This window comes from Lichenostomus cassidix, chromosome Z, assembly GCF_008360975.1.
Source record: "Lichenostomus cassidix isolate B80296 chromosome Z, HeHo_3.0, whole genome shotgun sequence".
Lineage (NCBI taxonomy): Eukaryota > Metazoa > Chordata > Aves > Passeriformes > Meliphagidae > Lichenostomus > Lichenostomus cassidix.
The window spans coordinates 291,818-315,217 of NC_139511.1; the positions used below are offsets into that span (position 1 = coordinate 291,818).

General features: G+C 48.2%; 1 protein-coding gene and 1 long non-coding RNA gene across 2 annotated transcripts in view; one reads left to right on the plus strand and one right to left on the minus strand.

The window, feature by feature from the left end:
* Positions 1–18,580: 18,580 nt before the first annotated feature.
* Positions 18,581–20,645, minus strand: LOC146424177 (uncharacterized). The gene is made up of 3 exons (XR_014846833.1): positions 20,482–20,645; positions 19,634–19,765; positions 18,581–19,101 (listed from the first exon to the last, which is right to left on the minus strand). It is a non-coding gene; the product is annotated as an uncharacterized LOC146424177 (long non-coding RNA).
* Positions 20,646–20,695: 50 nt separating this feature from the next.
* ZCCHC7 (zinc finger CCHC-type containing 7) overlaps positions 20,696–23,400 on the plus strand; it is an 88,692-nt gene continuing 85,987 nt past the window's right edge. The window contains exons 1-2 of the mRNA XM_085043593.1: positions 20,696–20,818; positions 21,510–21,549. The gene's annotated coding sequence lies outside the window, so the exon portion shown is untranslated. The remainder of the gene's footprint in view (positions 20,819–21,509; positions 21,550–23,400) is intronic.

The following is a 23,400-nucleotide window of genomic DNA, read 5'->3' on the forward strand; positions in this document are numbered from 1 at the left end:
AAAGAGGAAAATACAGTGTTTAAGTGTAAGTGAGCCCATTGCTAGACATAGAAGCGTTCAGAAGGTGCAAGCAGAAGACAGGATGTTAAAGAATCTAAGGCTTTCTCGCTGCTCAAAAGTACACATATCCAGGGTATTAGCTATTGCCTTTCCTAGATTAGGTTTCCTGTTATTAAACTGATACTCCTCTACTGATTGTAAGAGAGGACAGCCTCCAAACACATAATTAACTCTAATCAAACAAATGTGGAAGATCAGAAACTGGGTAGCATCAGAGACCAACATGGTCCAGAATCTTTCCATATCAGGTGCTTAATGCCTACAGAAACACAGTATGATATTCTCCTGATCCTCCTTAGCTAACCAGTGTTTGATTGTTAAGTAAGCACATCTCTTTGTTGATGTGCTACACAAATGGATGCCACTGTAAATCCCAGGTGCCAAACGATTTTTCATCCTAACATATTTTGCTTCCAAAGAGATTTCAAATTTCTACTTAAGTATTTACCACACTCATATCAGGTGCTTTAGATAGGTGTTTTAACCATCACTTTTCAGTGACTTGAAGAAAGATTTCCCTCCATGGTTTTAGGAACCATACCAAAAGATGCAAGAACATGTAAACATGCATTTTATCATGCTAGTCACCAGGGCCTTTGTGCATCACGTGCTAGATGTCCACAGCAGATATTGAAAGAAGTACACAAAAGAGGGATAGAAATGTTCATACGTTTTCAACCCCCAGGCCACACTGCTACAGTCCAGGAAGTTTGTCATTCACAACAGCCCTGGGTAGAACCCCCATTAGACACATGGTTTGGAGGAGGGTTTGGGGGATGAACACACTGGGGTGCTGGATTCATCACTAAAATGGGTTTTGTGATGAGGAACTGGAGCAGCAAAGACTTCCCGACAGCATTTTGCTAGACTGTCATAATGTGGACCAGCACCAGAAGCAACCAGGATGTTCATCTCACTACTGTGAACAAGCATCCCTTAGACTGGAGGCTGTCCTGTGCGATAGCTCCCTGATCTGGCCCATGAACACAGATACTGCTGGAAGGGGCCTGTAGCTCAAAGGGACAGTATGGGACCATGTGGCTGGGGACCAGGACCACAAAGGTGGTGCAGGGTTGCCTGGGAAGGGATGTCTGACATCAGCAACATGTTGTGCAAGGCTTTGGCAGAGCAGCTTACAGGGGCAGCCAGGGGATTTCCCACACAGCACCTGCAGCCAGGCTCACTCAGATGCCAGGAAGGAGCAAATGACAGCTGGGTGTGTATGCTGGTCACACATTCTGGTTGTGATGCTCAGGCTTTCCATCACCACATCATCCTCGGACCCACCTGGAATGGTCTCTGACAAACTGGAAATGGCTAAATCATGACAGTGGAATTGCATCATCATCAGGGTGACTCCACAATGGCTGGTCAGTGTGAGCCTGGCAACATTTTCCACTGCAACACCACCTCTGCTCAGCACCAGAATGTTTCTGGGAACCATTTCTTCTATTTTGCATGCTGTCTGGACACTCCCAGTCTGGGCCAGACCCCTCCTCCTTGCTGGTCCTCTCCCACCCCTGTTGAAAACTGCTGCTTGCCCGTCAGGTTGTTCTGTAGCACAGCACTGCTCAGTGGGGCACTGCTCTGCCTAACACCAGGTTGAGAAAAATATTTGTTACCCAATGAAGAAAAAGAAAGAAAGAAGGCATTTGTTATTTGCACTTTATCAGTGATTTTACTTTTACAGGTCGGGAAGGTTTCTTGCCTCTTCATTTCAAGAATTAACTCCCCATTTTTGCTTCTGCAGCATTTCTCTCATCTGTTTCAAAGCTATTGGCCTCTCACACATTGCCATGCAATAAAACAAAGCACTTTCTTCCCTTGGAAATGCTTCTGGGTACTATTTCAATCCACTGTGCCTTGAAGAATGTCTGAAGTGGCAGCAACAGATTCCAGAGGGACCAAATCATGCTCTGTCCTGGCATCTCTCATCTCTTCACTTTCATTGCATGCAAAGCTGAGAGCTCCACCCCTTCCATCATACAAAAAAGGAGATGCTCTTCCACACCAAGCACATGAGCTTGGGAACAACCTGTGCATGAAACTACATACTGAATTTCTCTATGGAATTTGTCCCACAAAGGGCCTGCAAGAGGATGGTAGATGCAGGGTGTGGAGGGTGTGAGACACTCTTATTGGTCATGCTACCTACAGCAACAGGTCCAAGGTGTTTTCAGTTCTGGCATTCCTTTGAGGATAATTACCGCACAAGATTGTTTTCCCCTCTCCTTAGGTATTTTTGGTGCAATTTCTCTTTTTTCATTTGCATTCGCTCTGACTGTGCAGGGGCATGGGCTGTCTTTGGAGCAGATGACAAAGAGCTCTGCTTTTTCTCGTCACACTGTAAATGGTCATCAGCTGGAGACTTTAAGAACAATGAAGAAATCTATTTCCTTAACTTCAGATTCTCCTTACCTCCAATTATACAGCTGCATGAAAATTACCAAGTGTGAAATATAAAAATGTTGTATTGTAATTGAAACCTTTTTTTAGGCAAATTTTGAAATCAATAAGAAGAAAATTAAAAAGGAGTGGTTTGATAATGTTTACCCTGATTGCTCAATATATAGCTATAACTACCATAAAAAGCCATTTGCTTCATGACATGTTCTGCAGGAAAGAATACTGAACAGATCTGGAGAGGCACTTTAGACAAGGGCACAGTGTGACAGGACAAGGGGGAATGGCTTCATGCTGTCAGAAGACAGGTTTAGAGGTGATATTAGGAAGAAATTCTTCCCTGATAGGGTGGTGAGACCTGGCTTGCCCAGAGAAGCTGTGGCTGCCCCATCCCTCCAAGTTTTCAAGGCCTGGTTGGATGGGGCTTGGAGCAACCTGGTATAAGGGAAAGTGTCCTTGTCCATGGCAGGGGGTGGAACTGGATGGTTTTAAGGTCACTCCCAACCAGTACTGTTTTATGATTATGAGCCCTGGTGCTCCCTGGGGAGTGCTGTATCACTGCCCACTCAGCTGCTCAAGCTGGAAGAAAAGACTCAATTTCCACCACCTCTCTTTCTCAGTCTGAGAGATTTGTTTGAGCTGTGGTTCCAGGGATAAAACAGTGTCCGAAAAATGCCCAGGTGTGTTCCAGTCCCCATGGCTCATGGCAGCCTCATGGCTTAAGAGAGACTGTGACAATATACCCACATATATAGCATCACTAAAGCGGAACAAAACATTCTTTAGGGGAATTTCCTCACCGCTTTTACAGCTCTGGCCAGATACTTACTTTGCTCATTAGTGCTGCTATTTTAGTTTTGTCTATATTTCTTGCCCTGTGGGACATGCATTATTTTGAGTATTGCAATCGATTTGGGGGCAGTTTTTCAGAAGTTTTGCAGCAAGGCACATGGGATGTCATTAAACATTTGTTTCACAAAGGACAATGCCAGTTGCCCAGCTTGAAGCCCCTGTGTAAACTCCAGGTGTGACAAAGATCTTGCTTTTTCATAGGGCTGCCTTTATCTCTTCCCCTCCCTGCCTCTAGGAGTTTCCAAAGAAATCACAAAATGAAACCACAATCCAACCTCACCCACAGCACAGGACAGGTGGAACTTGTCCCCTTGGTGAAGGAAGGTGTTTTGGTTTGGTCAGGAGGGCTGTGAGCCCAGCTGTGTCTATGCTGATCAGCTTGGCAGGGGTGCTTAGTGGGTGCTCTCCCATCTCTGTGTCTCACTGTCTGATCCAGCAGAGAGGACAGCAGGCAAGCTATCACAGTGGTATTCTTCAAAAGTAGATCTGTCTCAGCCTGAGAAGGGAAGTGTGGTTACACTAGAATAACAGTAAGGGAAATTACAAGGAGAATAAAGGATTCGGTCTGGAAAAATAGGCTCTACATAGAAGAGGGTGTTGGTGGGCATTTGTGGGGGAGGGCAGGGTTTTACCTGTGATAAGATCTGCCCGATCTATATGATTAGGGCAAAAAGACTCCAGGACGAACTGGATGATGAGAAAGGCAAAGATCAGAAACCTTCCACTGCTGTTACTTCACCTTTTTGTCTCAAATTTGACACACATTTTGCAAAAATCTCTGCCACTTGAGTTCCTGTTAGGCTCCTCAGGCTGCAAGCTCTCCACGGAGAGAGCAAGGCATTTCACATTGGCAGGACTGCAGAGGACAAGATGCAAGTGGAAGCTTCTGGGTATGCAAAGCTCACAGCAAGTAAGGGGGCTCCATGTTAAAAGGACAAACTTAACAGGACTTTTGAAATCCTGTGGCTGGTGAGTCAGCAGTTCTGAGTGCTAAGGGTTCTTTCTACTGCCTTATCCACAGGAGTGACACTTAGGCATGGCAGGAGTGTCGATGACTGCCATGACTAGGCACTTCAGGAAGGAACATAGACATCCTAGAGGACAGAGCGAGCTCAGCCTGTCTGTGCCTGTGGCTTGCATCAGTCAGCCCTCAGACAGGCACTGCCTGTGTCCAGGTAAGGAGAGTAGACCCACCTTGCACACTATCATCACCTCACCAGCAAGGATATTATGTGCTCCAGTGACACAGAATATAAGTGAGACAACTTGGACCCCCTTTCCTCCCAACCGTCAAACCCACACTGACTAACAAAGGTCATTGTTACCACAGAAACTAGAGGTCTCGGTCACAGCCTGGCTCCCTGGCACTTTAGCAACCATGCAAGCTTCGCCAATAAAGACACCTTACAGACACACTCCTTCTCCTGGTCCTAATATACTGGGTTGGGTTTTTCTTCCAAAAGAATTCCACTAGCAGGCTGTCTCCACCCATCCACGCATCCTTAAGAAGCAGTCATGGTGAGACAGCAGACCTGAAATGCAGATCCTTGTCCTGTACAGGTAAGTCACCCAGCTCTCATACTAATTAATTATATGAACATGGTGAATTCTGCCTTGCAGCTGGATGAAATTCAATTTAACAACCTAATTCTCTCCGGTTCAATATCAGCATTTTAAAATACAAAAGTCTAACTCTATACTGCAGTCTTCAATCCAACCTTCAGGATGAAATCCTGAAATTTTAAAACCACACAGAAAAAAAAATAAGGATTTTTCTACTTGCTGTATTTGCTATCTGAATACGCAAATTATTTTTAAAACAGAGTTGTACATGTATATCAGATATCATTTGAAGTAATGAGTGTATTTTTCTAATTTTCCCAATGCCAACCTAACAACGCATTTCCAATATCATGCATAATAATTAACTTGTTTTCTGTATAGTAATAAGATTAACAACTTCACATTTACATGGGGTACTGAGTTATGTTCAAATAAAATAAGTTCTAATGAGAAAAATTGGAAGTGGCAGCAAATCAATGTTCCACTCAGCAATCCAGGTTTATGTATGTTTGTCTATCTTTCCGGCACGATTTTTGTCAAAGTTCCACTGTAAACAAGATAATTTCTTTCATGTTGGGTTAGCCTGGGTAAATATGTTTAATGAACAACAAATACATTGTAAACATTGAAATAAATCTAAATACCTCAGAAAACATCCTGAAAGCTATAGGGTGATTCAACAGACACAGTATGTTAAATAGGGGGCTGCACTGTGTGAATTCCCCATGGAGAGAAAGCTGACACCACACACGGCATGATTTCAAACTAATTCTTAAATGCTTTATTTTAAAACATCTGCCCATATAGCATGCATCTATCAAAGTAGCTTCTTTTTATCAGTCAGACTGGGAAATTTGCTGTGTTTTCAGTAAAATACTGAAAGAGTAGCCAAAATCAGTGAATTCTAACTAAGCAGGACAAAGGCTAGGGAGATTTCTAGTTTTTTCTAAAAATGGAAATTCATGGAGACAGGCTCCAATACTCTGCAGTGGCTGTCTGAACCTAAACCTCCAAGACTTGCCCTAATAGCCCTTTTTCCAGGACTCTCTCTTAAGCCCACATCTCTCAGACACTGCTGTAACAAGGGGACAAACACACTGCGGCCAAACACAGGAATGAGTGATTTTTCTTGCGCATTTATGTACTAACACTGAGGGCACCCACCAGTACTGAGGGAGCCACTGGTCTCTATTGCCTTTCACAGCCAAGGAAGCCGAGCTCTGCCCACTGCAATATGGTTCAGCAGGTATCTGTAAATCTCCTGCACAAACGAAGCCCACTATTACCAGGCAAAGCCTGGACCCCTTTCCAGGGCAGGTGGGCCAAAGTGGGTCCAGCCCTTGTGCCAGAGCATCCTCAGCACAACTCTGAGGCTGGTCCAGCCCAAACTGCCAGATGGAGAGCAGTGAAAATGAAGCAGCTATTAATAGCTTGTTTGTATAGCTTCCGGTACACTAGTTTCCTTGCCTCATTATAGGTGACTCAAGGTTCACTGCCCAACTGCATGGCCATCACTTCCCACAAGATCTTCAGTTGCTGACACCTTCACCAGATTTTAAGAGTTTGGGCTGAAATTTTCCATACCATACATAAGACTCAGGCTACGGTCTGTCTTTTAGGGCTTCTGGTCTTTTTTCTGTTTTAGAAAAAGCTTTGATTAAAAGTAGTCGTTTCTCAAGGATATAACAATCACAGAACTATAGAATATCCTAAATTGGAAGGGACCCACAAGGACCATCAAAGTCCAACTCCTGACAATCATTGCTGCAGTCCTAACACAACTTTTTTCACAATAATTTTGTTTCAGAACACTGCTTTGACCATTTTTGACTGCCATGAGAACTTCACATTTTCGGGCTCAGGAACTCTTCCAGGCGACATGTACTTGAGGACACTGTGAACTGCTGGTTTCTGTATGATCCACAGACATTAGAAAACTGGTCATTCAAATCCTCAAATGCTCATATACATCGAGCAGTATCTTGTTTTCCTCCCACCTTGTACTTCTCCTCAGTCCAGCTGTGTGTTGGCTTCATAAGGTCAGTGAGGAGTGTGTTTCAGCCCAACTCTTTAGCCTAGTGTGCTTTGGGCTCCCAGAGAAAGAAGCAAGGTTCAGCAGCCAAGAGAATTTGGATCCTTCCCTAAAGATGGGACTGTCAGATTCTGAGCACATAGTGAAGCCTGTCTGCCCACAGACAAGCAGCCAGTCTGTCTCTTTCCACCACAGGAGCAGCCTAAGAGGTTTTCAGAGTGATTTCTTGTCTCCTGTGGGTGGGGAATTCAATGAAACAGACCAAATATTTCCTTCTCCTAGAATCATAGAATCATTTAGGTTGGAAAACACCCTTAAGAGCATCAAGTACAGAAAACTCCTCTCCTCATCCTGCTCCAGCACTGCCATATGAAACCCTACCACTTGTCCTCTTCTGGACCACCCTGCTCCTATTGCATGCAGTACCTGGACAGACTTGGTCACCTTGAAAAGATCAGCAATTTTTGCTAATTTCATTGCAGAAATAAGTAGCAACTCAACTGGATGCTCAACAGGATGTTGAGCTAGGTATCTACTACTTATGTCTGCAATGGAATTAGCTAAAATTGCAATGTTTAAAAATAGCTCCACATTCATCATCATGATCATAATGTTCTTGTGCTGGCAGAGGTCTTTATCACCGTGCTTCCTATCAGCTTAGGAGTGGTGGCAGCCCTGTGCCCTCAGTATTTCCTGCCTGGGCTACAGCCATTATAGGCTGGCTTTCCACTACACTGGCAAAGGGCAGAGAGCTTTGCCTCCCCCACGATATGCTGCCCTGAGCCTGCTTTGCCTAGGCTTAATATGTCCTTTCACAGGAGACATGGTGCTCTGCTCCTGCAGTGTCCCCAGGGATGTGCCTCTCCAGTCTCTGTAACAGAGCCCAATTACCCCAAGGCAGACACAACTGGACACCACACAGCACAGCTCTCACATGGATGCATCACTGCCTCAGAAGGCTCCTCTATGCCCAGCAAACATGTTTGCACGCCAGCTTTTCTTGTTCATAATCAGCACAGACACTGTGAATCCAGAGATCTTTGGTGACAAGGGCCAGAGACTCTGCCCAAATAGTGGTGTCTAGACATGCCACCATGGGCTGTCACTCCCACAGCTCTGCAGTGATGGGCAGTTCTCCTGGAAGGTATCTGCACAGCCTAAGGCAGGAGGAATGAAGCCAGGCTAAGGCTTACTATTAGGTTAACTAATTAAGGTTAACTACACAATTCCTGTTCCATTTGTCCTCCAGAAGGGAAAAGTGAAGGAAGAGGCAGTGAGCTGTGTGGTGGCCTCGTGGCTAATGTTTCTGCATCTGTCCTAACAGCTGTCGGCACTGGCAATGTGTCAGCTGTCACAGTCGCATGCAGCTCAGCGGTTTTGCCCCCTGCCCTGGCTGCACAATCTGTTACTCTTCCTTACTGCAGACCTTGCATGAGACACCTGGGTCTGGCCATGTCCCCAGCCAGCTGCCCCTGAAAGCCATTTAGATCAACCATGGCTTCACAAATGCCCAAGGGAACGGTGGCCAAGCTCTTCAGGGTGCTGCAGGGGTCAGGCCTCACATGCTGTGACACACCAGGGGCAAGTGGGTTTGTCCAGGTGTCCCTGTCTGAGTTGTTGTTCCACCTGGGGCTGTAAAGCACATAACACCTGGGGGTCATCCGTCCTGAACATGCACAGGAAGAGTATAAGGAGCCAGGAGAACCTGAGAACTCACTTCGCCTTCCTGGACTCTCAGCATCATTCTCATGGTCTACCCATCTTCTGAGAGAGAGAAGCAGCCTCTGGTGGGATCTTCTTCCCATAAAAAAGCACTGCAAAGACCACCAAAAAGAAACACAGTGCTGGGAGCAGTTGTGTGGACTGGGACATGTGGCTTACACCCCCAGCCTGAGCAGAGTGTGTTTCACTCCTCCAGTGCTGCCTGATCAGGTCTCGTGATCAGGTCTCACCACCCCTCTAATTACTGGCAGCTCTTGGAAGAGGCTGCAGTACCCACCAAGTGTGGGAGGGCTGGTCAGGGTCTGTTCTCCCACAGATGCAGCTCCTGGCCTAGCCAGGGCCCAGTGCCAAAGTGGGAGCTGATGTGGGGTTTGGGAAACATAAGAGGGGTTCACCTTGCTACAGAAACATCTATGGGGTAAGCTGGAAAACTATCTGGGTTTAACTGGAAATGCTCATGCACCAAAGGAAGGTCATCTGGACTACAAAAAGTAAACCAACACCTAGCAGGAGTGAGACCTCTGGGGACACGTTCCTGCAGGTGGATTGATGATATTTGTCTCAGATTTGTGACAGAACAGGGTAAAATCTCTGCTGATGTTCTTCCCGCAGTGAGAGCAATGTGAACAATCATGAAGATCTGGAAGAGAGGCAGTGAAAGAGCTTGGTGAATCACCTGAGAGTGAGAAACAAAACTGTGACACAGCCAGAGTGACCCTGGGAGTGGCAGCACAGACCCTCTCCCAAGAGGGGGCACACAGCAAGGCGAAGAAGGGAGAATCAGATGGAGAGCCTTCTGCTTCTGCCGACGCCTCGTGTACTGCTGCGGGAGGATGGAGCAATGGGCGGTGCCATGGAAGCGAAGGGGTGGCATTGGCTCTGCCTCTCCTTGACGGGTCCCATCCTGCCCTTCCCACCTAGGCCCGACAGGGATCAGGGGAAGGCACACGGGGAGGAGCCACACAGGGTGTAAAGGGCTGGAAACCTTGTGGACCCAGACTGCACGGGCTGCCTGAGTTGCCGAGGAGGTTATAAGCACTGTCTATAAGCACCTTCTTGACGCGAAGAAATTTGCCAGAGGGGGCTGCTCAGTGTAGCAGACAAATTTAGAGAATAACCCAGCATCTTTTGGGCCAAGGCTAAGTCAGCCTGAAGCACAAATCTGTTCCATGAACACCCAGCACAAACAGTCAATTTCCCACCAAAGGTTGCAGTTGCCACATGTCTCAGGTCATCTCTGCATACCTCCCCACATCTTGCAGCAGGGAGCCATGCCCAAGGGTCACCACAACACTTCCTGAAAAATTGATTCTGCAAACACTTAAAATTTCTTTATCTGAGACAGAAAATTTGTGAGAAAAGCAATGTTAGACAAGACCAAAATCTTGGTGGTAAAATAACCAGACAGGAATATCCTCCAGCTGTCTTTGCTTGTGAGGGTATTTACCAGCCTAAAGTCATCACTCCTTCCTATTGCCTCAAACTCTCCCAGTAAATGGAGAGACAGGGACCATGTCTCCAGCTGGCACAGACTGACTCTGCTCCAGATCTGTGCTAATACCCTTGTTTACATATGGCCTGACACACTCTTAATGCTAACAAGTAAATAGAAGCCTCTGGTTCGATTTATTATGCAATTACACTTGCAAAATAAGAAGGAAAAATAAGCTCGTATTAAGCACTGATACACACATTTTATTCAAGCACAAGTGGCATATGACAATGTGGATTTGCCCTTTGAGATGTCAGAGTTTAATGAAGTAGGAGAAATCCTGCAGAGAGTAGCACAGGACTTAGATTTCTCCTTATGAGGATTAACTTTGTGCCCCTGTTTAGGAAAACAAACATTTTCTGCAGTAAATGGAAGTTGTCCTCCAGCCTGGCATAGCCTTTTACCAACACTGCCAGATTACTTTGTCCTCTGCTGGCCTGTTCCTGACAATACATGTACTTGTAGCTGGACCTGGAACCCCACGGGTCACAAGGCCCCGACATCCTGGCAGTGACAGACTTCTGCATGCATAAGGTCCAGACTGCCTTTCTTTCTCAGACAAAAGAATATACACTTATGTCTATGTCTTTTTTTCTGGTGAAGAAGACCTGCAGCCTAATGGAGTGCACTGGAGGGTAACCTGTGGTTGTACAGTGGGTCACTGTATCTCATGCTCACAGTGAAAGGCTGTCCTGCCTGTTACTTCCTGGACAAAATGTGCAAGACAGTGATTCTGCCACAGCCTCGGGGCACTGCTTAAGCATCAGTGAAACTACTTGGCTTTGGTTCATTTCCCAGCAGAGACTCATATAGATACTTCATGTTAGACTGTCTTTAGCAGAAGAACAGAGGTACTGCATGCAGATCATCTTCCTCTGCTCTCAGTGCTCCCAAGGGCAGGACTCCCAGGGGCGCAACATCCGCTCAAAGGACTCTGTAGCTGAATGCAGCCTGGTGAGCCCTACAGACTTGATGGAAGTCATCCAGCTGGAAAACTGGTCGCTGTATTTTCTAGTCAGAGTGATGTTCAGGCTGGAAGCTGAACAGAGGAAGTGAAACATTCATTCTGGGGGAAAAAGTGACTTTCCTGGGAGAACTCCTCTTCAGCCTTCTGTGAGACTTCTCCCGGAAGTCCGTGCTTAATCCTTAATTTCTGAAATTAAGGGTCCAGAAATTCCCATGGAAAGTGAAAAATGTTCCATTCCATTCCAAATAAACAGGTGAGCCATGGCAGATGATTCATACCTGAGAGAGGTGAACACCCCATACTGAAGGTGCTTGTCTGTCAGCAAAAAAGACCACCACAGACTTTCTACTCACTGTGACAGATCTTGGATGGGGACTCCAGACAGTCTCAAAGCTCGTGAACTGGAGCCCCTGCAGTGGCCATGTGGCCAGCCTTTGCAGCAGTTGCACACCCTGTCACCAGCCATTTGGTTGCAAAGGTGGGAATTTAGGAGCATGAATGGTCACTTCATAAAGCAGACTCAAAAGTCTTCTAGCAGTGTGTTGTGCCTGTGGCTTGAACCCTCTTTCCAACTTTGCTCCTGAACCATCTGCAGAAGCAAATTCTGTGTTGAAAGTCAAGCCTAACTGACAACATATGTATTCCTGCTAGTGAATTTTTAGTAAGAATGTCATCAATCAGCAATTTCTCCAATAACTAATGGAACAAAGTCTGAATCTCTATTCCCTATAACCCTATCTGCTTCACTCACCTAATGCTATATTAAACCCAGTTTTCCCCATCACATCTCTGGCTTTCTATGCAACCTCCTCTTCCCTTCAACTTCTGTGCCCCCAGCAGTGATCATTTCACAGCTCCTATTTCCCCATCACCCTTCAAGAGTACCTCCAACCCTCCTGCAGCCCTGCTAACAGCACTATGCAAGAAGCAGCATGTGGTCTGGCTGGTCCCAGGGCACCTTCAAGCCAGGAGGCCATACAGACTCTTACTGACTCCATTCTGAAGCCTTCTGTTCAGTGAGGACACAAACCTCTCTCTCCTCTGTATAGTGTTGTTTTTTATTAAAACCTTGAGTATTGGGTTTCAGTATTGCATGGCCAAACTGTGATAGTGGAGGCCTACAGGGGTGGTTTTTTTTGAAAAGCTTCTAGAACCCTCCTCCATGCACAGCAGAGCCAATCCCTGGCAGATGCAAAGACAGATGTGCCACTGGTCAATGCTGGGCCAGAATCAGAAATGGTGGTAACACCTTTGTGATAAGCAGAAAACGAAGAAGCAGAAGAAGCAGAAGAAGAAGGTTATTGCACAGTTGGAATTGCAGCCAGAGAACAGCAGGATGAGAATAAGTGAGAGGAACAACTCTGCAGACACCAAGGTCAGTGAAGAAGGATGGGGAAGAAGTTGCTCCAGGTGCAGGAGCTAAGTCTGCAGCCTGTGCTGAAGACTGTGGTAAGGCAGCTGCGCCCCTGGGTCGAGAAGACCCAGGTGGATGCCTGAAAAGAGGCTTTGACTACGTGGGAGGCCTGTGGAGAGAAGACCCCCCACTGGAGCAGCCTATCCTTGAAGGAGTGCACCCCATGGAGGAGTGACTCATGCTGCAGCAGTCTGGGGAGGACTCACATTGCAGCAGTTCGCAGAGATCTGTGGCTCATGACATAGACATACAATGGAGAAGTCATGGATAACTATCTCCCATGGGAGGGTGTCCTGCTGGAGCAGAGGAAGGACTCCTCTCCCCAAGCAGTGGGAGAAACAACGTGATGATCGGAGCATAACCACCATTTCTGTCTCCCTGCATCGCTGGTGGAGGAGGTAAAGCTGGGAAGGCAGGAGGGGTGGGGGGAGGTGTTATGAAGATTTTATTTTACTTCTCATTATCCTGCTCATTATCCTGATTTTGTTACTAATAAATTCAATTAGTATCTCTATTCTAGTCTTTTTTGCCCATGATGGTGTTTGGTGAGTGATCTCTCAGAGTCCTCAACTCACGAGCCCTTTGTTATATTTCCTTTCCCCTGCCCAGCTGGTGACTGATAGAGAGGCCTTTGTGGATGCCAAATATCCAGCTAGGGTCAACCTACTACAACTCACCTTGTGAGCAAAATTCCACTCTAGTTCCTCACCACTCCAGGGCACCACTGGAGCTGGTGGCTTGTACAGCACAAGCTTCTGGTAGGGTGGAAAGCAAGACAGGGAAGAGGAGCAAGCAAGGACTGATTATACAGTTGCATAACTCATTGGTTAGGGAAATCCAACTAGAAATAGTCTATGGGCTGATTTTGAGCTTACATGAAGAGAAATCAGACCTTTGGCCTGTCTCCTGATTTGACTGCAAACTTGAATCCCGGAGAACCAGGATGTTACCCTGCTGATGCTCATGGACTCCTGACACACTTCCAGGCATGGTGAGCAGAGATCCAGGACACAGCTCTGCACTGCCTTAAGGACTGTTTGGACAAACTCTCAGAGCTGCAGCAGGAAGGTCTATCATGCAGGAGCCACCATCCTCCTGCTCCAACATTCTGACTAGCTGAGAATGAGGTCACAGGACCATTCAGGCTGCAAGAGACAGCTCTCTGATCACAGTGGAGCCGGCTATGAGACCAGATCAGTGTGCTCTGCTCTTGGGAACTCCTGCTCTTGGGAGCTCCTAACGATGGGATCTGCACCATACTGGTCTCATTTAGCACCAATACTGGCTGCTGCTGCAGTGCAAGTCCTTGAGACCAGCTGAGTGCAGAGGGTAGAGCAGCTGACGTACTTTCAAGCAGGTGACTTTCCTCTTCTTCCTTATGTATTTGTGATCAAAGCAACCAAACCAAGCAATCTGGAGTCCTGGGTGGATCCTCTGTCATGCCCCTCCTCTTCTCTCTCCATGTGCATTATGTTTAGACATAATCATCCTCCCATAAGGCTCTGCCATTCTTACATTTTAATTAATACAGAATAACAAACTTGTAAACTCTGAGCAGATTTGATTTGGAACATGTTGATGTATTTGGCACCAGAAAGTGGGTCACTGATTATATTCCCTCTATGCATCTGGTACTTGTTGTTCGCTTTCTGCTGCCATGCCAGGAACACAGGTGCTAAAAATTGAACACTATTGCTCTGGATTTATGAGTCTGTACTGCATTCAGTGCACAATGTCTTAAACTTATTTTTCACCTTCTGATAGTGCTATTAAGCAGAATTATTACTTTTTAAGGTTGGGCCTTTTCCCAATAACCCCCAAAAAGGAATGAAATCTTCCAAACAGATCCATGTATATTCTAAAGGATGGAACAGAGAATTTAATCATAACGCATGTGCATGGCTTTCAGACCAACATCTGTACATTAAGAATATGTAAAAGTACCAATTTCATGCTCTGACAGCTTATTTCGCATTGATGGGGATAATGGGGATAATGCCATGGGAATGCCAAATGTCAAAGCATTACATAATGCAAAGCATTCACACACTGTCTCCTGGGCCATCACTGGTGGTTCTTTAAGGGAAATTTTCCAGTAAAAGAAGAGAAACAGAGACTGGGCCCTGCCAAAAGAAAATGGAAATCATGAAGTCAAAGCTAAGAACTACTGTCAGTGCAGCATCAAGTCTTTAAGCATAGTCTTTTCTGTCTTTGAATTTTGCTTTCATTTCTATCAAAGATGTAATTCGCATATGTTCATTTCAGAAGATGCAGATAAGGCCAAAGTGGTTTCCCATGGAGGATCTGAAAATTCTTACCACCACCACCCTCTTTTAAATAATTTATTTTCAGAAACTGTGGTTGTTCAGGAGGGTAGCCTCTCCCCTTAACCCCAGGACCCTCAGTCCAGGGACAACAGCAGAAGTGTTGTTCTCTAGCAGAGATTGCCTTGGGAGTGAGAGGAGTGCAGGACAATTATTTCCTCTCTTCATTGGAGGACTGATGCTGCAGGTTTTGCCCTTAAGATACTGGGTATTCTTACTGAATGGAATTGGGACAGAGACAGAACACTTGCAATTATTTTGCTAATTTAGTGAGAAAATTAGAGTGACTGTGGAAAGGAAATACTTTTTCTGACAAGGGTCAAAATGTCGTAAAATTCATTCTGTCCTCCAACAACCATGCCATACCCAATGGCAAGGGCAGTGCTTTGATCCAGTGCCTGGGCAGTTACCTGCTCTGCCAGAGAAGGCAGGTGGGCACAAAGGACACACTGTGATGACACCAGTGCACAGCATCCCTTAGTGCCTAACCTGTGTCCCTGTCACTCTCAGCAGACACTCCACGCTACTCCTCTACACAGCTCCATCTTTCCCCTCTTTTCTCCATCTCCCTCTGCCTCCCAGCTGCCTCCCACTGCCTGTGGCTCTTTCCCAGGTTCCTATCAGGCCACGCCCCTGGCTCTCTGCCCAATTTCAACCTGGTTCTCCTGACTGTCATCTTTTGTGGCTTTGACTTCACAGAGTCCTTCCCCTCCCTCAACCCGTGCCCCCCACTCCCCACATGCTCTTCCGGTCCTCCACTGACTCACTTGGCTGAAACTGTAATTAACAAGCTTTGAAGCACTGTAGAGCTGGCTCTAAGGAGCTAAATAATTACACTCCCTCCTCTCTCCCGCTGCTCGGTTTGAAGCAGCAAAGTGGAGCATTGGGAAGAGGAGGAGTGGAGCAGGTGGGGGGTGGGAATTTAATTAACTTCTGAAGTGCTCCTGTTCCCGCTGCAGACTGCTGAGGATGATGATGGGCTATGGCTCAGGAGGTTGCATGGGCCTAAACACCACGTGGTGACTGATGTCCCTATGGTCAGTGCCCAGACCCAGTGGCTCTGGGAGCTGCACATCACTTCCACACTATGATGAAGGAAGACTCTGTCAGGGCACAGCACTGAGTACCCTGAGGTCTGCCAGGGCTCAGCACTAATGATTTTCAAGCCATTCCAGTGTAAAGTGCATTTAAAGCACCAGTCCTGTGACATGGGCAAGGCAGTTTGCTGATGATGAAATGGGAGGCAAGATGGGAAAATGGTATCTGCAGTGGCAAATGTCAGCCACCTCCTCCCTGTCTTGGTTCAGCTGTTCCTCATGGCCCACCTCTACCCTGTCTCTCCCTGCCTTCTTGCCCAGCATTTCCTGAACCGTTTCAGCCCTCCTGCAGTTGCCACACCTCTGGTTTCAGTTCCATATGAGGCCAGTGCAGAGAATGCTACCTGCTCTTGTCTGGTAGAGTGGAGCAGGTCCATCTTTGACCTTCAAGGAGGACGAGTGCTTCATTACCTGAAAGTTTACCTGTTTTACTGGATCAGGACAGAAGAAAAGGGAGTTCACATGCCCAGACACACAGCACAAAAAACCCCACCATCAGTTGCATGTTCGAGATGAAAACAATAGGATTGCCAGGAAACAGCCTATGCAGGTCAAAGACAACTTCCCTGGGCACAAGTAACCAGAAGCAAGTACAGCCCACTTGATTCAACAAGTGTAAGTAAAAGAAGTGTTTGACAAGATTGTAAAATTAGGCACTTAAAAAGATCATTGCCCACACACATTTAATTGATCTCCTTGCAAGCCTACATTCTTCAGTCACATCCTCATGTTGCTCCACAATGGAAGAAACACCACACACAGTTTCCACCACGGCCAAGACTCCTGTGAATTTCCTGGGCAGCACCCTTGGACAGGACATCACCTTCCAGCTGTGAATTCTCCAAGGAATGCCAGGTCAAGCTGCATCTCTGATAAGCCATTTCACCTCACAGGGCTGGTGTCTAGCAAAGTTAGAGGCGGCAGGAGCCAGCCTGACACAAATACTTTATTAATGTGTAACACTGCTGAAGCTTATTCTGGATTCCTGTGTGCTGTTTCCCTCAACACATTTAGAAATTCACTTTGGAAAGAATCAAAGGGAAATCATCATTTCAGAGTCCTTTCTGATGGCTGTTAACCCCAGCGGCACAGCCATGGAGCGTCCCCCGATGCTGGGAGCAGAGCAAAGGCTGAAGACACCTCCGGTGAGCAGCACCAAGCTAGTAAAAAGGCTGCGCATTCTGCTGTGCCACCTGCCGGCACCTGGACCGCGAACCGACAGGTTACGTCTCGGGGAAATCTCCCTCTTCCTTTCTTTTTTCTTTTTTAAGCACGTACAGGTTGTGGTGGAAGAACGACAGTCTCCACCGGTCTCCTGCAATCTGGAAGGCTGCAGGAGACACAGCTCTGTCCCCAAGCAGTTGAGGTTGCTGCAAAACCACCTGTCCCTGCAAAACGCATGGGTCTGCCCCCAGGCCCCGGCGGGCCCGTTCCTTTGCTGGGTTTGTGCTGCCATTTGGCGTCCCTACGCAGGGCAGGCAGGCGGGGAGGGGACAGGCTCCGCGGGGTGGACGGGCAGCGCCATCGGGCGTGAAGAATGGATGCTCCTTTCCCTGCACAGACAGTTCTTCTGGGTCTGGGCAAATCGAAGCAGGAAGATGGTACTGCGGCGGCCAGAACATCCCCGGCCCCACTCGCACCCTTCCCCAGGGGAGCCCGCTGTCTGGAGTCGAGTGCGGAGGGTGCTGGTGCCGCAGGCGCAGCCTCGCAGCCTGGACTGCGCCGCTGCCCCCGCAAGAGACTTCGAGCTCCAGCACACGATGGCTTGTCAGCAGAAGAGAGAGTTGTTTTCAACTCGACAGTTCCCTGCAGCCTTGGGGCCCGGTTCTGGGCTGCAAGAAGATGCCTGCTGCCACCCTGAACAGCTCAGAAAGCTGAGAGCTGTGGGAGGAAGACAGGACGTTCTCCGGAAAGGGAGTGCAGCCCCTCAGCTAAGCTAAGCACAACCAGGGATGTTGCTCAGCCCCTGTAACAGGGTGCCAAGTGAATGACACATCCTCATCTCTCGGCCACATGTGAGCACCAGGACCTCAGGCTCTGTGCCAAGCTCTTGTCCTCTCAGGAGTGAATCACTGGCTCACAAAGATAGCATGTTCAGGACAGGAAGGGAACAGCTTGGGCTGGGCTCAGGTGCACAGCAGGTGAAGCTTATCACTCCTCCTGAAAAACAGTGCTCAGAAGCAGAGGCAACAGCAGGACTCAACTGGCTTGAGAGACAAAGTCGTGAAAGGGCAAAAATGCCATGACCTGAGGATCACTCCCGAGTCCTGCTGCACTGAATGCAGGCACCTCTGTCTGCAGCAGCAGAGTGCCCTGCAGCAAGGCCACACTGGAGCTGTGCTACTCCCACCCAGGGTGAATGGTGGCCCCTGAGCTGTGGTGGCCCTGTGGCAATGTGAGAGAGAGTCCCTTAGGACAGGCAACTGGCAAAGGATGTCTCAGAGGCGATTGCTGACTTTGCTATGACGACCCCCAAAAAACTTCCTTTCAAGGGGAAATCTAGCAAGGATGGGTTCTTGCAAGCATAAAATACCACTGTAGTCAGTGCTAAATCCAAATGCTCTAGTCTTTCTCCTGCTGTTTGTACAAACAGAGAATTTTATTTCCTGGAAATGTTCTGGGCAGAGTTACCTGACCTGAGGTCTTTCTCCATATGTGTATTTTACACCATTTCAGTAGATGCAGTGGGGGCTGATGAGGCAGGGCCCGGTGGCCACCCCAGCACTCCAGCCAGGAGAGGGCAGCCCCATCCCCAGGCATCAGGCACCTGCCAGGGGATGGGGAGAGGCTGAGGGCATGGCAGGATGGCAGCTTGCAGAGAGGGGTCAGGGTCAGTTATTTGGGAAGCTGAGGTCACACACAGTCACAGTTCCATGGGTTATCCTCAGGGTCCTGAAAGTTGCGTAACACTGTGCAGTTTCAGCTCATCTTTTAATCATCTTAACAGCATATGTTTCACAGCAATTAATTACCTGATATATTTGAGTGGGTTTCATAACATCCAGAAGCATTAAAAACATTTTTGTTTTGAAAAGTGTCATGATAAGGTCAGAGCAAAGTACCTGTGGCCAGTACCAGGTGTCATATCTATGTCAGGTTCCACTTGCTCTCTGCTAGAAGATAAAAAGTTCCTACTTGTGGGTTGGTTTTGTTCACTTCTTCCTGGACTCAGAGCCTGGAGGATCAGAGAAACACATTATTTCGCCCTTCAAGAGACAATTTTGCAGCCTGCACATACCTGCCTGTGCTAGTGTTCCCAGAGGCAAATTGCAGATCATAATTACATTCCAGTAATGTTGAAAATAGAGTACTAATATAGCATTAAGGAAACCCCTGAAGTCTGAAAGACCTTCAAAAAATGAGATGGGAAATGAAAGCTCTGGGCTCAGTGGACGTGCCAGCATGCACCTATCTGTCTGCATGGGCAGCCCTGCTGGCCTCAGTGGAGCAGGGCAGGATGGAGGGGCAGCTCCAGGGCAACCAGACACACTGCCATCCCCCAAGCATACCCAGCTGGAATCTCCCTGAGCTCCCTGCATCTGCTCACTGGTCCCTGCTTGCCTCTCCTGCCTCTCAGAGGCTCTGCCTGACTCCTTGCTGCTACCTGCTGCAGGTCATCCCATCTGTTACACACACAAAAGCAGAAGCACACTGCGCGCACCCCTGTATGATCCCATTTGGCAGTATTAAACAGGATGTGTGTTTACCTGGGCAAGGGGCCCTCTCTGCTGTGCACACATCTTTGCATGTGGAGGTCCTAGAGCTTGCCAGAGGAGCTGTACCCCTGGTCAGAGGATCTGTGTGTGGAGGGACAGCACCTGGAGGGAGGCAGCGTGTCCCTCATGCACACAAACACACCAGCAAGGGCAGTCAGCACCAGCTGTAAAGCTGTGCTGGTCAGTAAGTGGGCCAGGAGGTATGGGCCCTAGCATCAGGAAGGTGGATACTAGACAGAGCGGTACATTTGTGAGTTCCCTGGTGAGAGACAAGGGCAGGGACCTGCTGGGTGCAGATATGTCTGCACAGGGCTGCTGGGGACACCGGGGCAGCCACGGCTGCTGGACAGGCAGCATGTCCTGCAGGACGAGATGGTCCAGCCAGGATGGCAGGACCTTTCTGGTGCGTGTAAACACGTATGTACAGGCGTGCAGATTCAGGCACATATTCATATGGTGCTCCCAGGGCTGGAGCCCCTCTGCTGTGGAGATGTCCTGGAAAGCTGTAGAGCCCCTTCCAGTGTCCAAAGGGACTCCAAGAGAGCTGGAGAGGGACTTCGGACAGGGGCTGGAGTGACAGAACAAGGGCAAGGGTTTCCCATTGACAGAGGGCAAGATTAGATGGGATATTAGGAAGAAATTCCTCCCCATAAGGGTGGTGAGGCCCTGGCACAGGTTGCCCAGAGAAGCTGTGGCTGCCTCATCCCTGGAAATGCTGCAGGCCACGCTGGACAAGGCTTGAAGCAACCCGATCTAGTGAAAGGCGTCCCTCTCCATGACATGGGACTAGATGAGCTTTAAGATACTTTCCCAGCGCGTCTCTTCCCTGATCAAGCTACCCGCGGTCCCCGGCGCGGCTTCTGTCAACGCCGTACATGGAGACGCGGTCCTCTCCCAGGACTGTGCTACCGGGCAGGGTGCAGAACAAAGCCCGAGGCTCGCGATCTCGATTTTCAGCGAACGCTCCCCAAAGCCGCTTCCCCTCAGCTCTCCCCCAGCGCGGGGGCGGGCCGGGGCGGGGCCGGGGCGCGCGCGGGGGCGTGGCCGGACGCACGTGGCCGGACGGCGCAGCCGGGCCGCCGCCACTTCCTGCTCGGCGCGTCCCGGCGCGGCCGGAACAGGACAGCGGCGCTGAGGGAGTCCCGGCGCTGAGCGCTTGCACCGGCAGTGAGTGAGGTGGGTGAGAGGAGTGAGTGCCGGTACGGAGTGAGTCCCGGTACCGAGTGCTGACCCTGAGTGAGTGAGTAAGTGAGTGAGTGAGTTCTGATGTCGGCAGTGAGTGAGTATCGTCCGTGACTACCGGCACCCGGCCCCACCCGGCTCTGGCGCCTCCCGGCCCGACCCGGTTCCCCGCCATCCAGGGCGGGCCTCGCTCCCCGAGGCACCGGCCCCGGGTCCCCCCTCGTCCCGTGGCGGCTTCTCCGCCCCAGTCACGGTTGCGCAACGAGGATCCCCCCGCGCCCCGCGGCGGCCTCTGCCCGGGCCCGCCCCGCCGGTGCGGCCCCGGTGTCCGTGATCCTGGCCCAGCCTCGGGCTGCGGCGTGTCCCGCTGCCTCCGCCAGCCCCGGGAACAAGCCCCGGTTCCCAGCGGCCCTGGAGTTCCGGAGGAGGGCTCGGTACCCGCGTGGCATTACGTGTGCCCGGACCCGCGTTGTGCTCCGGCCGCCACCGGTGCTCGGAGTGTGCATCCCTTTCCCCTGGGATCTTCCTCCGTGATTTGTTCCCACTCACCAGACCAAATCCAGCCCTAGGATCCAAGGAACAGCAAAATCTCTGTTACTCTTTAACACGATTCAGAAAGTGGCTGTGGGAAGAAAAATCTTCCGAAAGGCTTTAAGTAAACTTGAAATGTTTTGTTATTTTCCAGGGTTCGGGGGAGGAAGAGATATTCCTGTGACCTCCTGAAGGTATAGCTGCTACTAGAAAAATGCTGACCTCTTCTTCAAAGCTTTTCCTCTCTCTTTGCACTTCATTTAAAGAAAGCCCAGAACGATTGTGTCTCCTCAAACAGCAAATGGGACAAGGATAGGGTTTGTGTCTCAGCATTTAGCCAAAAATCACCATTAGATCATGGAAAATGAGGGCAGAGGCTGCTCCAAACCCACCTCCTGGCACTTTTCAGTGTTTCACTGCAATGGCTTTTCCACTCCAGATGTGGCAGCCACAGGTGACTGACAGCTGCACATCTCGCCTGGGACAGTGGTCGGGGGTTGTGCCTTTCTCACCTGCTCTGCGAACCACATGGTTGTCCCTGTGGGGTGTGACCAGGTTGGAATCACTGGGTACAGAAACAGAGCAGTGGAAGAAAATGTTTCCCAACATTGGCATCTGATAATAAATGTATCTTTAAATACATTCGGGTTTGACATTTTCATACCTTTCTATGGTATAGTAACAAAGATGTTTTTTCATTTCAGTCATGAGCTTCTTAATAATAATTCTTAATAATAATTAATGGAATCCAGGCAATACAGGGTGCAAAAGCAGCTACAGTAGCTGAAATGAAATATTTCATTTACCTGCTAGTGAACATTCAAGTTCTTTATCAGTTTCATACTGGCTGTGCCCTTACAGTGTCTCAGCAGTCTGAAACACCAGGCAGTTTATATATCACAAATACAATGAAATTTAAATCTGACAAAAAGTCTGGCTCCTGCTGTCCTGATTTCTGACCCTCTGTTTTAATAGATAGTATGGTAATTTCCTTGGAAGAGCTTTCTTTTTCATTTTGTTGTTCCTATCTAAAACAGCCTGACAGTAGGGTTGTGTTTTTTCTTTGCCTTCCAAAGCAGTACAGAGCATGTTTGCTGTCCTATTCTTAATGCAGCCTGTATCAAAAAGGGTTGGATTTGACTGCAGAGATCAAACAGAGAATGAGATAAATAAGGAAATAGTTGGAATTTTTTGATGATTTGTGGTGGGAACAGTACACTTGTCTAAAAAGTCACATGCAATGGAAAAAGTAATCTTTGTATTTTAGATTTCGTTTGCAATTTTTAAGAAATCTCAATATTTGAAGTTAAGCACGATAAATTCTGGAAGCTGTTAGAAGCTGAGGAAGTAAGAGCAGCAGAAGTGCTGGACTTAAGCAGCAGAAAGGAGGAGTTGACAGGGAGAGTCAGTGTAGGTGAGCAGGAATGACATGGGAAGGACTACCCTGAGCTTCTTACTGCAAAGTCCCTTCTGCAGATATGTGACACCTGAGCATCCCAAACCCCCTTTGGGATTTTGGCTGAGGTATTCTGATTAACTTGTTTGTTATTTCTTGTCTGTTGGCCTTGCTTTTCCTGCCTGCCTCTAGTTGCCAGTGGTATCTCCCTTCTGACTGCCTGTTCTTGCTGCCACTCCTGCTGCTGCATCACGTGTGGGATGTCAGGTTTCTAATGGGCCAGATGAAAAATGCTGGCAAGCAGGATTTGAAAATTATCCCTGTCATTACCAACTGCAGCCATTTGCAGTTTTGTTAGGAAATGGTTTAAAGGAGCTCAGGTTTCTGTGATTTTTTTAATTTTAACCTTGGTAGCTCTTTACTTGAACTATCCTGACTTAGGGGCTAGCTGAGAGGCAGTCAGGTGCTTTTGACACAGGTTGTGCTCTGGGTTCAGGTAGGAGTGGGATTCCTCTTGATAAAGGGATGGGGTTCTATTGTGGCCAGTGATTTGAAGTTTGGGTTTTGGCTTTTTTTTTTTGAAGTAAGGTAATCTAGTTCCAAAGTAGGATGTGTCAGCAAGTTGCTGCTCCCTGCAGCCCATCAAATA